Source organism: Protopterus annectens, chromosome 8.part0 (assembly GCF_019279795.1).
Source record: "Protopterus annectens isolate FY-2018-M chromosome 8.part0, PAN1.0, whole genome shotgun sequence".
In the NCBI taxonomy this organism is placed as follows: Eukaryota; Metazoa; Chordata; order Ceratodontiformes; family Protopteridae; genus Protopterus; species Protopterus annectens.
This window is the reverse complement of record NC_056741.1, coordinates 869709498-869727744: the sequence shown is the minus strand read 5'-3', so window position 1 is coordinate 869727744 and position 18247 is coordinate 869709498. Positions and strand designations below refer to the sequence as shown.

Genomic DNA, 18247 nt, shown 5'->3' with positions numbered 1-18247 from the left:
CTCTGTCATTCAGCTGGAAAACCCTTACTGTATATGCCTTTCCCTCCACTGCCTCTCCTCCCCAAGGTACTCCTAAAGGTCAGACAAGAGAAGCCAAAAATGATACTGATTGCCCCAGACTGGCCACGCCAGCACTGGTACCCAAACCTAAAGAGCTTGTCTCAAGGCCCAGCCTGGACTTCACCTCAAATTCCTCATCTTCTGACCCAACAAAACAATCAGAACCTTAAATCTGGCTGCATGGCGAATAATGTAACCACTCAGAACACACCTCTCTCAAAAGCACTTATGGATGTTATTTTGGAAGCCAGGAGGCCCAGCATCAGAAAGTCTTATGCAGAAAAATGGAAGAGATTTTGTGCTTGAAACCAGGCACAAGGAATTGACCCGCTGGTTCCAAATATTCCTCAGATTTTACAATACCTAACTGAGATGCTGGACAAAGGCTTATCCTTCTCATCAATTAAGATCCATGCCTCTGCCATTTCATCTCATTACAATACGGAACCACCTATTTTTTCACATCCACTGCTAAGGCAGTACCTCAGAGGGGCCAAAAACGTAACACCCCCAAGGAGAGCACCGATACCAACATGGGATTTTAATTTTGTCTTGGAAAAGCTCACACTGCCTCCTTTTGAGCCTGCCAATACAGCCAAGGTCAAATTCTTATCATGGAAAACAGCTCTGCTCCTAGCAATAACTTCAGCAAGAAGAGTCTCAGAGTTACAGGCATTAATGGCTGTGGAACCTTTTATCATTTTCCATCCGGACAGGGTTTCTCTAAGGACAAACCCAACATTTATGCCAAAGGTAGTATCCAGTGTGGCTCTTAATCAAACCATTCGTTTGCCTACTCTTTGTCCAAATCCCCAGAATAAAGGGGAGAGACTTCTGCATTCTTTGGACATACACAGACAGCTACGCTTCTACTTGGACAAAACTAAAGCTTTCAGAAAGACTGAGCAACTTTTAGTGGCATATGCTGTAGGATCACAAGGAAAGACTATCTCAAAGCAGACCATTTTAAAATGGATAGGCCATTGCATTCATTTCTGTGATGCACAACATGGCAAATCGGTGCCTAAGGGCATTAGGCCACATTCAGCCAGAGCAGCAGCCGCTTCAGCAGCCTTCCTCAGAGGAGTACCAAACAAGGATATTTTTGAGGCTGCAACTTGGACTTCAGTGCACACTTTTACAAAGCACTACCACTTACCTCTTTACTCTAAATACAGAGCAGGCTTTGCCACTGCAGTTCTGTAGGGCCTCATAGCCACTCCTAATTCTATTTAGACCCAGCCACCCAACCTCAGCTTTGGGATTCAACCCAAGTGTAATGACTGCAACAGTGAAACACGATGAACATAGTACAGTTGTGTACCTACCATAAATGTAGATGTACGAGTGTATTTACTGTTGCAGTCCAGGTTACCCACCCTCCTTCCCCCTTTCTTTGCTGGGACTTATCTGGACTTCCCTATTCTATACAACTTATGTGGTGTATTTGCTTGTAGATGAAGGTAATGTTTATGTTAGTGCATGCTTTTTTATAAGCAGAATTTTTAGCCTACCCTTTTGGGGGCACCTGACATCTGGGGCAAAAAAACTGAAGAAAATGGCGTCGGCTGCATCTTATATACCCCTGGCACACTGACGTCAGGGAAGAGGCGACAGCAACCGACGCCGGACCAGGACTTTGGAATTCAGACTGACTGCGGGTAGCCTGCCAGCAGGATAACCCAAGTGTAATGACTGCAACAGTGAATACACTCAAACATCTACATTTATGGTAGGTACACAACTGTACTTTTCTACATTGATGACAGTACTGTTAAGAGATGTAACAGAAAAAAACTATGTTTAAGATGGGAAATAGATTTTGAGAGAAATAGGAGAAGTTATTTTTTTGTTAGGGCTGAGAATGACATGGTTATCAGAAAGCCAGCTTTCCACAGAATTGAAAGAATTGTGCGTTATGCTGTGTAGTTCAGAAAGATTAGCAGAGGTGGAGATGATTGTGGAGTCATCAGCATATTGTAAGAGCGAAGAGTGAGAACAAGAGGTGTGGAGGCTGTTTGTAAAGATGTTAAATAATAAAGGACCCAAAGCAGAGCCTTGAGGAATACCCATCTTGATGGGGAGAAAGGGAGAAGTGGAAGAGAGCCATCTTACAGATTGCTGTCTGTTGGAGACGTAACTAGAAAACCATGAGATAGATGAACTAGAGCGATTAAGGTCTTCGAGTTTATAAAGGAGTTGAGGATGAGAGACTGTATCAGATGCTTTAGAGAGCTTGAGAAAGAGACTGGAAACAAGTTTTTTTGTCTCTAGCTTGAGTGGTCATTTGAATAAAAACAAATAAGGGCAGTAGTTGTACTGTGGTTAGGACGGAAGCCGTATTGGGTGGAAGTGAGAAGATTTTCTAGAAGAAGATAGTCCAAGAGTTGCTTATGAACACACTTTTCAAGTAACATAGGGGGAGACAAGATAACTATAGGCCAAAAGATTGATAGTTCTGCAGAGTGACGTCCCCTGTGAATAGGTGTGGTAAAAAAATGTTTCCAGGTTACCTAATAGAAGAGTTTTTCTGGTTGGTGCCACAAGAAGAACAAGGATCTATCCACTACAGAGGCTGACCTGGTTCTCCAGAGTGTGAACTGCTGAAATCATGCCTGGTGCGGTAGCCAGAGGATGGACCCCAGCTCAGTGACATTCCAGGGATTCTCCAGTGTTTTTTAGCACAGTTTTCTTTAAAAGGACAAGCATTTTCCTGTAATAGTTCACTTGTCCACAGTTTCAGCCTGCCTGTTCCTAGATCCTCATTGCCTTTGCCATTTTCACTGTAAAGTTATTCCTTAGAGATGCCCTTCACCTGAGACCCCTGAATGGGACCTGTTGTTCCAGCTAATACTCTGATTATTTGTTATATGAAAGTTGGTCCTACCACTTTTTGAACCAGTTAGTTCATCCAGTCTCCTCTTCTGGAAAATTATTTTCCTGGTGACTGTTAAATTTGGCTAGAATGATACCTGAGCTCCAAGCCATAATGTGTAAAACCCTGGGCTGCATATCTCAGTGATATAATTTACATATCATAAGGATGCAGTTTATTTCAGAACCAAATAATTCTTGCTTAAAGTAATGTGTGAACTGCTTTTTAGTCCGTCTTTTCAGATCATCTCACCATTGGAGCCAGAGGAGAAGAGTATTCGTACATGTCATGGATACATACAAGACACTAAGATACTTTATTACCAGAATGATGGAGATTAGGCTGTTGGATGAGGTCTGTATCTCCTTGGGGGAGAAAAAGGGTGGTAAGCATCCAAACAAACTTTAAGTGACTGTCTGAGTGCAGTTTTTGTTACCTTGATGGGAAAATTTTGATGGCAAGGTAAACGCAAGTTCAAACACTGCAGCAGCTGCATGTACCACAGCTGCCTTCAGGAGTGTTGTAGCGCAAACTGAGAGTCAGCTACCTAGAACTTACTTCACTCATTTTTCCAGGCATTACAAGATGGACATAGCTGGACATTGAGTCTGATTCAGATCAGGCTTTGCAGCAGTACTGCCTTAAAGGAATGCTGCAGCAATCTGCACAGGCTCTCTTCAGTACTGCTTGTTAGTCTTTCATCAAGTGGAATATGGCTGCAGCAGTAAATCCATATGATTTGCTCAGTAAATGTGTTCCAGTAGTGGGGACACTGCTGAAGTAGCAGCTCCAACTTTTCTTGCCATTCTGTGTCCCTTTCACTGATCCATCTCTTCGGGAAAAGGAGTATAGTAGGTTATTGCTGGTTTTAGCAGTTTTTTGGGTAACCAGAGTATTGGTTGGAGAGGCATTGATGCTTGTGTGTAGTTTGCATAGTTGCTTTAATATTTGTAAGAATTCCTGAGCATACTCTTCCTCCTTATGCATTTCAGTAGTGTAGCATAAGTTGATGGTATATTCTGTTGTAAGTATGTGAGCTGTCCTGCACTGCAGGGAAGTGATTCATTCTTTATAATGCTATGTTAATCTCTCTTCAGTCTTGCACTCTGGGGGCATGAGGCACATTTGTTAGGGGTTCTTCAGGTATAAAAAGTGAGTCAAGTATGGTATTGGTTAAATTCTGCCTTGCTGCTAGGTTTCTTCTGTTGTCATGGTCAAGGGAGGTAACCTGGTACCATGGGAGGGGTCAAATTGTCTTGGGGCAGAAATTTCAACTTGCAGAATGTAACTACTACAGTGTTCTCTGTATTTGAACACCCACTCTTATGGTAGATTCATCACACAACCATACTTTCCACACTGGAACTTGCACTCCGTTTTCTGTGTGAGCTTAAGTTTTGACAACCTCTTCAGTATGCAGAAGAATTCCAGTCAGTAGGTTGCTAAAGGTATCTCTGCTAGTTATTTATGCCGGCCTGTCTTGCATTAGGTTTAAGCTTTGTCATCTAGGTACCTATGTCATTTCAGTCCAATGGTTTTAAATCTTTTACTTTCTTGTTATCCTCCTGTTGCAGCCCACATGTGTCTGAGAATGGAAAGAGATGTCAGGGAAAGACAGTTATGCAGTTTTCTTTCTGCATCTTTCAATATGGCAGAATCTGAGAATATGGATTTCTGTTCTGGAAGTAGGACACCTTGAATCCTTATTCTGTTATAGTTAACCCTCTAAAGAAACACTTTTTTTATTTTTGGAGCCCTTTAAACTGATCAGATTCACTTGGACAGACCTACCATGTCTTACCCATTCTCTTAAAAAAAAAAATCCCAGTGCCTGAATTGGAAGGTTGATAAATATTTGATCATCTTCCCCGAGAACCAGTTCTTAAAACATACTGGCTTTCCTTCCTATAAAAACTGTAACCCTGGGCTTTCTTGTGTCCATAAAATCAGCTCATTTAGACCGTTGCCTTCCACCTACCCCCACTAAAGTGAATTCCATTGTGGACAGCCATTCGAAGATGGATTCTTGTGCAGTTTGTTTTTAATACTAACTTGAAAGCATTAGTTAATGACCATTATCAACACTGCTGGTCTCAGAGACTGCCTCGTCTCTGGAGTAGATTTCCCATACACGTCAAAAATATCACCTTGCTGACCCTCTTCCAGCGCAACCTTGAGTGGATGGCAAACCCCAAAATTGCCCCAGGGGTTCCACCTGATTGACAGCGGCAACAGGTGCTGACTGAGGTTTCTTTTGGGGGATAAACTCTTGGCTAGGCTTGTAAGGGCCCCAGGGCCGTTAGCCTAGTAACCTCCTATGATCCTAATAGGTTCATAGGTAGATACTAGGCTATCTGCCCTAGGGCATTTATAAGCCTAGCCAGAGTGTATTTGGCTTCCGCCTCCCTATTAGATTAGCCTACTGTGCCTCTGTAAAGTAGGTCACAGAAGGTACCCTTTTAAGATTAGTTTACTGTGCCTCTGTCTAGCAGGGACACAGGAGAGATCCCAGGGGTGAATTTGCGATTTCCCATCCACGCGACCAAATTTCGCTTGAAAAGGGTCAGCGAGGGGCTATGTCTAACATGAACTGGGATTCTGTTCCAGCTGGAGTTTCTTTAGTCGAGCTGCATAGGACATCTGTTTGTAGCCCATGATCCTCTTGGTGAGGTACTTTTGGGGTCTCTCCAGTTGCTGCAGGTGTCGGGTAAGGTACATCCCAAAAGGGGCATTGTATTCAATTATGGGCCTGATGAGTGACGAGTAGAGGGGCATAATGACCTCTCTTGATCTAGATGCGAACCCTTTCGTGATAAGGTGGGCTGTATAGAAGGTCTTTCTAACCACTTTGGCAACGTGATTATCAAAGGAGAGATTACTATCTACGTTGGTCCCCAAATCTCTAATTACTTCTTCCGTACTTAATGGATTACCACCTATGTGGTAATTTGTGGGCACCTTGTTTTTCCCAAAGGGGATGACTATGCACTATTTAGCATTTAGCTTGAGGCCGTGGCTCTGGCACCAAGCATCCGTCTCTGTGAGACCCTTTCAGAGGATGCTTGTGTCAGCCGGAGATTCGATTATGGCCCCCAGTTTGCAGTCATCTGCAAACTTTGTCAGCCATAATCCCCCGGTGTTAGCCTGAACCTCAGAGAAGTATATACCGAACAAGAGAGGTCCCAGAACTGAGCCCTGTGGGACGCCACTTATAACTGGTTTGGATTCAGACATGGCACCTGTGATTCTGACCATGTGGGTTCTATCTCTGAGCCAGTTTGCAACCCATCTTGTGATATAGGGGTTGATATTTAAGCTGGTAAGCTTATTTATGATGCCCGAGTGGGGTATTGTGTCGAAGGCTTTTGCGAGGTCCAGGTAGGCTGTGTGGACTACCTTGCCCTCATCTATGGCTTTGGTAACTGTTTCAAAGAAATCAACTAGGTTTAAGAGGCAAGATCTGCCCTTAACAAAGCCGAATTGGGTAGGGTCCAGTGTTTGGAGGCTCCCAATGTCTTTGTTTATGTTACAGACCAGACCAGTCAGGCTTATGGGGCGATAGTTTCCGGGTTCCGTTGTGGCACCACCTTTGTGGAGTGGGACCACTGTAGCTGTACGCCATTCTTTGGGTACATATCCTGTAGTAAGGCTAAGTTTGAGCAGTGACTTAATGTGAGGGTTCAGTTCTTCTTGGAGCTCGTGTAAGGCACAGCCTGGGACACCGTCCGGTCCCATAGATGCTGTGTTTTTTGCTTTGGAGAGGGCAGCTTTCACCTGTGCATCTGTGATGTCAGGGAGGTTACATTCAGTTGGGATAGGCGTTTGCTCCTTTGGGGGGGGGGGAGTTTGTGCTGAATCTGTCTGCCAGGATGTTGGCTATGTCTGTAGGTTCGGTATATTTTGTACCGTTATGCAACAATTCAGCGCATATCTGGGAGTTTCCGCCCATGTTTTTGACATAACTAAAGAAGGCCTTGTGATTATCTTTAGTGTCTAGGGCAATTTTTCTTTCGAAACTGGCCTTTGATGATTTTATGAGGGATCGAAGTTTCTTGCTAATACTGATCAGAGATGCCTTCCCTTTTTGGGATTTTGCTCTGTCATGTAGTAGCTTCCTCCTTCTGTTGTATAGCTTATTTATGGCCGGGGTCCACCAGACAGGTCTCCAGTTTTTGGAGGAGTGAGTCTTGGTTTTATTTGTGATAGCAAGATCCATGCATTCCTGCAGGTGCTCATAGAATGCATTTGTAAAGGATTCTGCGGATTGGGCTGTATTATCCTCTGGCCCAGGGGCTTTGAAGGATTCCACCTCAGTCTTGAGAAGTGCAAAGTTGGCTTTGGAGAAATTCTTTACAGTGATTTCCTTGGCTGGGGGTGGGGACGGGATATGGATGTCCAGGGAAATTTGTTTATTGTCTGATCTTACCAATGAGGGGTTTACCTCTGGTGTGGAACATAGAGTCCCCATGTTGGTGATGACCAGGTCCAATATGTTGTTCCCTCTTGTGGGAGTGGTGACCAGTTCCATTGCGTTAGAGTTTATAAATTCAAGGAACTGTTGGGTGAGGGTGTTTGGGCTTGAGTAGTTTTCCCAGTCAATGTTTGGGTAGTTGAAGTCACCCAATAACATAGTGTTTGGAGAGACCTTCATATTCTCCAGTGTTCTCAGGAATGCCAAGTGGGGTTCCTGTAATAGGGAGGGTGTTCTGTAGCAGGCTACAAACTGAAAGGCAGTTTTGCCTACTGTTAGTTGCACATGGATGGTTTCCGATGCTTCGTGCAGTGCCACTAACCTGGAGGTGTAGGTATCTTTGATGAATATAGATACTCCCCTCCTTTTGTGCTTCGGTCCGAGTTTTGGGGCCAAAACGCATGGTATGAGTTATAACCTGGTAGTGCTGGGGTGCTCTCAGGAGTCTTGAACCAGGTTTCTGTTACTGCACAGACATTGATTTTCTCCATACTGAGGAGAGTCTCGAAAAGTGCATCTTGAGGTTTAGACTTCTGGCATTGAGTAGCATTACCTTTAGTTTTTTTATCTTTGGGTTGTCTATGGAGGTGGGTTTGTCCTTTGAGCCTTGCCTAAAAAAGGCACTATGGGGGTGGCAAGAGCCTTGGCCAGTATACGAAAGCCTAAGGATGACAGGTGCAAGCCGTCCCTAGCGAAGCAACGTGAGTTGTCGAGCATGCCATCCCAGGCTGACGCACACTAGATTCCCTTTGAATGACACCAATACTTTAGCCAATTGTTGAAACTGATCATTTTGTCTTTATACTGTGGCATCATTCTTGGTGAGGGCAACATGCTACTCAAGGTCAGGGACATACCAGCCTGGGCTACATGGTCAGAGAGCTCCTCTATGTCTCTTTTCATGTAGTCCAGGGAGGTACGTCTCAGGTCATTCACACCAGCATGGACAATGATGGAGTCATACTTGTACTTACTTTGGAGTGACCTGAGTGCTTGCGTTATGTGGCGGATCCTGGCACCCGACAGGCAGCTTACAGTGACCTTCTCCTTGTTCAGTCTGGTGCGTGGGACGTCAGTGTGCCGGACAATAGAGTCCCCTATAACAAGTGTATTTGGTGTATTGTTTGGCCTTGTGGGCTGTGACTGTGAGGCACACTGATTTTGTGAGATATGTGATTTGTGGGTATTGTTGAGGGGTGGCTGTTGCTTGGATATCTGCTTAAGAGGTCTTTGCTGTTTAGGCAGATTTTTATTTAGAGCCTCTGAGTATGTTTTTGTGTATTTATGTGTTGGGTATGCAGATGCAATAGGTCTGTGTGAGACAGGATTTGTGGTGTGGGTGGTTACCTTTTCCTCCTGACTGTGCCAGTCTTGGGTTGAGAGAGCTCTTCCTCCAGTTTGGCTGTGTAACTGCATCTCTCACATGTATTAGAGTTTGTTGGAAGGAGGAGAGGGTTGTCTGTGTACATAAGGCAATTGTAACATTGCCTCAAAATTGCCAGATTCACCAGCTGGACTGGAGAGTAACTTTGAAACTGACCCTTGGACATACCAGATTAGTATAGGGAACTGTTTTTTTTACTGATCAGATTAGGGAAGGGAACTGATTTTTCACTTGATCAGGAAGGACCAATCGGGAGTCTAATACTTTTGAGAAGTCAAGGAGGGTGTAGTGCTTTAGTTAGTTAGTGTTTCCTTATAAGAGCTGAGTAAGTGCAGGGCTTTAGAAAGAGAACAGAGTGATTACTTTGAGAGTTTGAACAGTTCTAAGGGAACAAGTGAAGAGCAGACTTTGTGGAGCCTGGAATAGTTTAAACCTTTTTAGGTGGTGCTACCCGACACTGCTCAGTGCGCAAAACCGCGCAAAAAGAGAGTTGTAGGGTTTTAAGAGAGAGAGATCAAGGAGTTTAGAATTGACCCAAAATGGCCAATAAAACTACAGCTTCTAGGTAGTAACCACTCCTCCAGGGACAGGCAGGCTGTTCAGTGTTAACCACTCCCACTGGTGAACACAGAGAATTCCCTTTAGCCCAAGCAAGCACTGGCCTTCTAGAAACTTCCAAACAGTTCAGAACAGCAAATCTGTAACTGAACTTTCTTAACTTTCAGAAAGTGGGAAAAAAGCAATATATATATATATTTTTTCTTTTTGTAGTTTAAAGGAAGCAGAGATACACAAGCAGCAAAGTAATCACAACAGTGCAATAAATGACCCCACACTTGAGTGCTAGGCCAAAATCAGGTAAAATGCAGTTTTTAGAGAAAAAAACGATTTTAAATTAAGTGCAACACAGGAAATGCAGTAAACAGGCTCTAGATGTGTTCCAAGTACTGTTATTGTTACAGATATAAACTTTAGCAAGCCAGAAAATGCCAAAATGTAGGCGGCAAAGCCTTGGCTATGGACACATTTGATAGAATGGGTTTGTTTTTTGTTTGTCAGCCTGCGCTTTCCACCTCCTTCACTATCCTTCTTAAATGTCCATGTCCCAGAGTTGTTCTGTAGAGAAATTATTTGACATTGCCCACCTTTCCGTTCTGATTTGGATTATTGAGAAACTCTGGAGATGGTCCAAAAGACACATTTGCAAGAGGGCTTTCATTTGGCATTTTGCACCTTTCCCTGGAAATGTGCTGACTTGGTTGACTGCTTTTTGGTGTCTAGCTTTTCAGGACTGGCTTTCTTAAGATTGTCTCCTTCCATGAGAAACTGTATCATTTGCGCTATCTTCTCTTACAACAAATTGAAGAGGAAACACGTGTGTACGACAAAAGACTTAAAATTTAATGAAAAACAGCTCACAAATACACACTCCACATAACATAACTGACTTAACTTAATTCAACATTAAAAGTTTAGCGCTTTCACCTATTCATATAGGCTTCATCAGAACTGACAGCTTTTTGAAAAAATCCATTTAAATAACCTTAGTGGTGCGAAAGCCTGTACCAATATTTAAAGCTATATTCACTTATTCACAAACTGTGTTTTTTTTCCATTTTTTTAAAAACCATCAATACGTGCACCTGTTTAACTATGGATTTAAAATCCATATTCCATATAAATAACAATATTAAGAATTAATATGCATAATTCATAGACTGTAAAAATATATCTCAATTTTAAGTAGACCAAAATAGTTGCCTATAAATGTGTTTGTATTATATAGACTTGATGTATGTGTATGAATGAATATCTGATAGTTAAAAAGTGATAAAATACTAATATCTAATAATATGATGTGCTATAATAATAAATGTATTGTTCGAGACGAATGGAAATATTAAAAAATTAAAAAACTTGTGAATGAATATATAATCATTATAATAAATATTTAAAAAAATATTTAAAAGCAAATATACTATAATATACTAAATGAAAATAATCTGTGTAAAAAATTTTTTTATATAAAATTGATTGTTTGAAAACTATACCAGACAGAATGCAAAGGGAAATCTTCAGGAAGAAATTTCGCAAAAAGGAAATTTTACATAAAAAAGAAAACTTTGCATAAAAAAGAAAGGAAGAAAATGTTCCATAAAAAATGTTACATAAAAAATGTGGCTATCAGGCTAACCTTTGTTGAATACACCTATATAATAGTATGTCCCAATAGGTCTTGTTTCTATATTCTTAGTAGTGGTTTGACGGCTATAGATTCATTTAAACCAGGTTCAGTGGCAGCATCAGTAAACAATTGCCACCATATTTCCTTGTAACTTAACAACTCCTTTCGATTGTCCCCTCCCAAACCTGGTTGAATATGTTCTAAAATACCAAAGGAGAAAGTGTGATCCGCTCCCTCATTTTCTACATGCCTATATAATGCATTATTTTTATCCTTTTTCCTAATACAATAGGTGTGATCATAAATTCTCCTTTTAAATGCCCTCTCTGTTTTTCCACATAATATGCTGGGCATATTAGACATTTAGCCAGTTAGATCACATAAGATGTGTTACAATTGCCCCTTGCATATTTAATGACTGTCTTGTTTATATTATTTAAAATAATTCCAGGTACTCTTGTAATGTTCCGACATTGGTTACAATTTTCACATCTTTTGGTAGTTATGACATTATCTATGTCACCTCTTCTAAAATTAGTCTCTTTACCAGATTCAAGAATTTTCTTTAAATTGTCTGACATTTTATATACTATAAGGGGTTTGTTACCCAATAACTTGGAGATCTGTGGATCGATTTGGAAAATTTTCCAGTGTTTCTCCAGAATTTCCTTAATTTTGCTTACATATGGTGTATATGGGAGGATACATGCTTTCTGATACTTTTTGAGACATATTTCTTCATTTTCCTTGTCTTCTGTGTCAGTAACCCCTAAAAGAGGTAAATAGTTGGTTCCCATCTTGATGTTACATATTGTCCTACTTCTGTCAACATTTTGCTGTTGTACATTCTCTCCTTAAACATTCCTGTAATGAATTCAACCTCCTTTAGCATCTCATCTTTTCTAGACGTCATCCTAACTGCCCTGATGCATTGGCCTTTAAAAATATTACGCATCATTTTCCTGGGATGGTGACTATTAAAATATAAATAGTCATTTGAAAAGGTGTTTTTCCTGTATATATTGGATTTGAACCCTTTTTCGTCATGTGATACAAATGTGTCCAAATATGCTATCCCATTATTGCTGACTGAATGGGTGAATTTAAGAAATTCACTACTCTTGTTGATGTAAGTGATGAATTCATTTAACTCGTCAATATCTCCTTTCCATAAAATGTAAATATCATCTAAAAATCTTGTATAATGGACGACATGAGCGAAATACCTACTATTGAATAAAGTTTCTTCTTCCCAATTCAACATCACCAAATTCGCAAATATAGGGGCACTGGCTGAACCCATAGCCACACCCCTACATTGCTTAAAATATTCACCCTCAAATAGTATATAGTTATGTTCCAATACTAATGTCATGCATTCCATAATGAGACATATTTTATCCCATTCAAAGTTTGTGTGCTTCCTAATGCTTTCACAAAACATTTCCAAGCCTTCCCTGCTAGGGATACATGAGAATAAGTCAATGACATCTATTGTCACATATAGAAGGTTATTGGTGTCGAGGCGGGTAGGATATTTCCTAAGAAAATCCCAAGAATCTTTAACCAAATGGGGGATGCATAAATAAATGTCTTTTAACCATGCGTCTATAGCTTTTCCCAAAGGAAATGTCTTTGCCTTACTTCCTGACACAATTGGCCTAAAAGGGGGGTCCTCACTGTTTTTGTGAATCTTTGGAATCCCCACCAGAACAGCCAATGTGGGATGTTGTACTTTTAAAAAATTGTAAACATCATTATTTATTCGATTATCAATCCAAAACTCTTCCAAATATGAATTGATCCTCTGGTAAGCTATGTTAATCTCATTGAGAGAGACTGTTTCATAATTGCCAGTTTCTGTAAGGAGTGCATTTAATTTTGCATTATATTCCATTCTATCATAAATGACAATCCCCCCTCCCTTGTCAGGTTTCATGATACGAATGTTGTGATTGTTTCTAAGGTTCCTTAATTCTTCTCTTTCTCCCTTTGTCAAATTGTCTTTAATTTGGAATTTCCTAGCTGTATTAGTAAAACTATATAAATCTCTATGTACCTGTTTCTCAAAAAGATCGACCAAAGGATTCATTAAAGGTACAAATGTACTTTTGTTTTTTAACAATGTGTCACCTTTGGTCAGTTCTACATAATTTGTTTCGTTCTTGTTCTGGAACATTATGGACAAATTCAATTTGCGTGTGTACAACTTAGTTTTGACTAAATGATCAACCAAATGAAATTTTGGTGTTGGAATGAATTTCATTCCTTTAGATAGAAGTCTAAAGTGTGTGTCCTCCACCTGAAAATTTGTATAATTGTATATTTTGAAATTGTCAAAACTGTGTACTACACCTTCTTTCTGTATGCAATTTCCTTCGTCATTTAAATTCCTTTCCCTTTCTTCTACTAATCTATCCATTTCTCCTCTTGGTATTTTCTTTGTCGTTGATTGTAACCTCTGTTGTAATTCCCTTTCTTTGTCCATGTTTTCTCCTTCCAATATTGGGGGTTCCAGTTCCTCTGAAAATTTTGATTGTACCCACCCTGTTCACCATAACCTTCCTCATAATCTTCGTGTGCATTACCCTTCTCCTTATTCCTATAGTTTCTACCAAATCTATTTGATTTGTCATAATTATAAACTGATTTTTGTTTATTGTGTTCAAAATCTTTATGCCACCTGTATGCTCTATCTTCCTTATATTGTGCCAAGTCCCTGTTTAATTTCTTGCATTTTCTATCATAAATGGATCTGGATTTCTTCTCTACTAACTCAAATTGCTTATGATATAAATTAATCCATTCGTCGAACAGTAAATCACTCTCAATCTCTAAATTTAAATTCTCTGCTTGTTTGATGAGTTCCAATAATTTCTCATCATTATATTTGATCAGTAAATTCATATACTTGAATCCACACTCATTAAATAGATCATTAAAATCCTTAATAACATCATCATTCATGTTTAAACCTAAAGGAAATTTAAAAAATCTAAGTCCCATAGGGACTACTTTCAATATTAAACACTTGTGTAAATATGCATTCTCAATTTTGGTATTGTCGATACTATTCATAATCCTACCTAATTTGCAAATTTTATCTTTAAGCATTTCATTAGGTCTCTCAAAACCACCTTTTTTATTAGGGGTTACTGTTTTCCCCTTCCCAAAGTTGTCAAAATTACAGTCTTGAAAAAGAAAATTGTTCAAGTTTGTATTGATATTATTGTCCACTGTATGCCCTTTATTAGTAAAAAAATTCTGTTCAGTACCTTTCGTGACCCTTTCGGTGCCTACAGTATTGGCATAAGTTTTTACAGGCTTCGTACATTTTGGTCGTGTACCTATTCGGAAAATATCTTCCTCATTGTCCTCCACATCATAAATTGAGAAATCAAATGTAAATCCTGTGGAATCCAGCTGTTGATGTGTAGCATTGGATTGAGGAACCTGTGCAGCTGGTAAGTCTATGTCAGCGCTAACATCCAACGAACCTCTGCGTTGTGATACCGCTCCTCCCTCATGCTGGGCACCTACTGTACCTCTCTGCTGAACAGCTGATCCACCACACGAATTCAGTATATGCACCGCACCCGGTTCTGCAGAGTGTTTGTTTGAATTGCTTTGACCAGCCGTGCCTTCGTCATTACTATGGTAAGTGTTCCGGTGAACTTTATGCGATGTTACCCTTCCTGTTTCCTTCGTTTTAACAGTTCTCTGCTCCCTGGTGTTACCGGTGCTTCCATAACTGTCATTGTTACCATTGTGAGGACTGTGCAGGAACGATAATTCAATACCCTTAAATTCCGTTTCTGTCTTTAACATAAAAGCGTTCATGGTGTGTGTGAGCTGTTTAAATTCCTTCTTTAATACTGCTAACTCAGACTTGATATCAGTGTCTAGCGTTTCAGACGTTTTGTCTGTTGTTGTTGCCGGTACATCCGCGTCCCCCTCCATTATCAACTGCAGAAATGTGGGTAGTTGTAAAGAGGAACAAAAATGTACTCACTTGCGCTATCTTCTCTTACAACAAATTGAAGAGGAAACGCGTGTGTACGACAAAAGACTTAAAATTTAATGAAAAACAGCTCACAAATACACACTCCACATAACATAATTGACTTAACTTAATTCAACGTTAAAAGTTTAGCGCTTTCACCTATTCATATAGGCTTCATCAGAACTGACAGCTTTTTGAAAAAATCCATTTAAATAACCTTAGTGGCGCGAAAGCCTGTACCAATATTTAAAGCTATATTCACTTATTCACAAACTGTGTTTTGTTTCCATTTTTTTTAAAAACCATCAATACGTGCACCTGTTTAACTGTTTGAATTCATCACTTACATCAACAAGAGTAGTGAATTTCTCAAATTCATCCATTCAGTCAGCAATAATGGGATAGCATATTTGGACACATTTGTATCACATGACGAAAAAGGGTTCAAATCCAATATATACAGGAAAAACACCTTTTCAAATGACTATTTATATTTTAATAGTCACCATCCCAGGAAAATGATGCGTAATATTTTTAAAGGCCAATGCATCAGGGCAGTTAGGATGACGTCTAGAAAAGATGAGATGCTAAAGGAGGTTGAATTCATTACAGGAATGTTTAAGGAGAGAATGTACAACAGCAAAATGTTGACAGAAGTAGGACAATATGTAACATCAAGATGGGGAACCAACTATTTACCTCTTTTAGGGGTTATTGACACAGAAGACAAGGAAAATGAAGAAATATGTCTCAAAAAATATCAGAAAGCATGTATCCTCCCATATACACCATATGTAAGCAAAATTAAGGAAATTCTGGAGAAACACTGGAAAATTTTCCAAATCAATCCACAGATCTCCAAGTTATTGGGTAACAAACCCCTTATAGTATATAAAATGTCAGACAATTTAAAGAAAATTCTTGAATCTGGTAAAGAGACTAATTTTAGAAGAGGTGACATAGATAATGTCATAACTACCAAAAGATGTGAAAATTGTAACCAATGTCGGAACATTACAAGAGTACCTGGAATTATTTTAAATAATATAAACAAGACAGTCATTAAATATGCAAGGGGCAATTGTAACACATCTTATGTGATCTATCTGGCTAAATGTCTAATATGCCCAGCATATTATGTGGGAAAAACAGAGAGGGCATTTAAAAGGAGAATTTATGATCACACCTATTGTATTAGGAAAAAGGATAAAAATAATGCATTATATAGGCATGTAGAAAATGAGGGAGCGGATCACACTTTCTCCTTTGGTATTTTAGAACATATTCAACCAGGTTTGGGAGGGGACAATCGAAAGGAGTTGTTAAGTTACAAGGAAATATGGTGGCAATTGTTTACTGATGCTGCCACTGAACCTGGTTTAAATGAATCTATAGCCGTCAAACCACTACTAAGAATATAGAAACAAGACCTATTGGGACATACTATTATATAGGTGTATTCAACAAAGGTTAGCCTGATAGCCACATTTTTTATGGAACATTTTCTTCCTTTCTTTTTTATGCAAAGTTTTCTTTTTTATGTAAAATTTCCTTTTTGCGAAATTTCTTCCTGAAGATTTCCCTTTGCATTCTGTCTGGTATAGTTTTCAAACAATCAATTTTATATAAAAAAAAATTTTACACAGATTATTTTCATATAATTAATTTAGTATATTATAGTATATTTGCTTTTAAATATTTTTTAAATATTTATTATAATGATTATATATTCATTCACAAGTTTTTTTAATTTTTTAATATTTCCATTCGTCTCGAACAATACATTTATTATTATAGCACATCATATTATTAGATATTAGTATTTTATCACTTTTTAACTATCAGATATTCATTCATACACATACATCAAGTCTATATAATACAAACACATTTATAGGCAACTATTTTGGTCTACTTAAAATTGAGATATATTTTTACAGTCTATGAATTATGCATATTAATTCTTAATATTGTTATTTATATGGAATATGGATTTTAAATCCATAGTTAAACAGGTGCACGTATTGATGGTTTTTAAAAAAATGGAAAAAAAACACAGTTTGTGAATAAGTGAATATAGCTTTAAATATTGGTACAGGCTTTCGCACCACTAAGGTTATTTAAATGGATTTTTTCAAAAAGCTGTCAGTTCTGATGAAGCCTATATGAATAGGTGAAAGCGCTAAACTTTTAATGTTGAATTAAGTTAAGTCAGTTATGTTATGTGGAGTGTGTATTTGTGAGCTGTTTTTCATTAAATTTTAAGTCTTTTGTCGTACACACGCATTTCCTCTTCAATTTGTTGTAAGAGAAGATAGCGCAAGTGAGTACATTTTTGTTCCTCTTTACAACTACCCACATTTCTGCAGAAACTGTATCATGAAATTATTGGTGGTTCCTTTCCAGGCTCAGATTCTGCCTCGAGGATCTTAGCCAGGATATTATTGAAAAATGTTCCTAGTTGAAACAGTGTTGTTTCTGGTTTTTGACTGTTCACTGCAGCCTGTAAGCCTGACACATTTCATTAGTCATGTCTGTGCTGCAAAAGGTACAAAGTAGGTGTGTGCTTTCTGGAGTTTGTCCTGATGTGGAGAACCATTACTTGGAACAGGTGTATTCTGGATGTTAGAGAAGCAGGTCATGTCATAGAACTGGTTTGTCTGTCCTATAACTTGTACTCATCCTACAGACTGATAAGGCTTAAAGGATTTGCTGGGGTCATTAACCAGTGAGTGAGTGCTTCATCCTGTACTGTACTGCACTGCATTACTAGATTTGTGTGGCTTTGTGCCTGAAACCCGATCATGTTTGCCATATAGTAGTACTTGCTAAGCTTTGTGCCCTCCTTGTGTATAACCTGTGTTGTTTTTCACCCTATGCTAACAACATTGAAATTACTGTCTTTGAAGTCTGCTGCATGTTGTGCTTAGAGTATTAAAACTACATACCCACAGTCGAGTGGCGTTCGAAAGACATGCTTGAATGGGCGTGCCTTCGTTGAAGGTTGGGCGTCGAGCTGGCACCTCTGTACTGTAAAAATCTACTGCCAATCAGTAGCAGACCCGAGTTCCGCTGTAGCGACCCCTAACCGGGAAAAGCCGAAAGAAGAACAACAGTGCTGATGACATTTAAGTGAAGTGTCCATTTGTTTTTGTTTTTTTTCTGTGCTGTGTATCTGCTTTATATCTTTTGATGTGTAGTGCTGTGTCAACTAAGAAATTAATGATTATATAGGCTAGGCTTTAAACTTCACATTTTCCCTTTGTCAT

At 39.3% G+C, this 18247-nt stretch overlaps 1 protein-coding gene across 1 annotated transcript in view; it reads left to right on the top strand.

Annotated features, from left to right (window-relative positions):
- Positions 1-18247, top strand: part of LOC122809125 — a 3089885-nt gene that overhangs the window by 1636517 nt on the left and 1435121 nt on the right. The window lies entirely within an intron of this gene.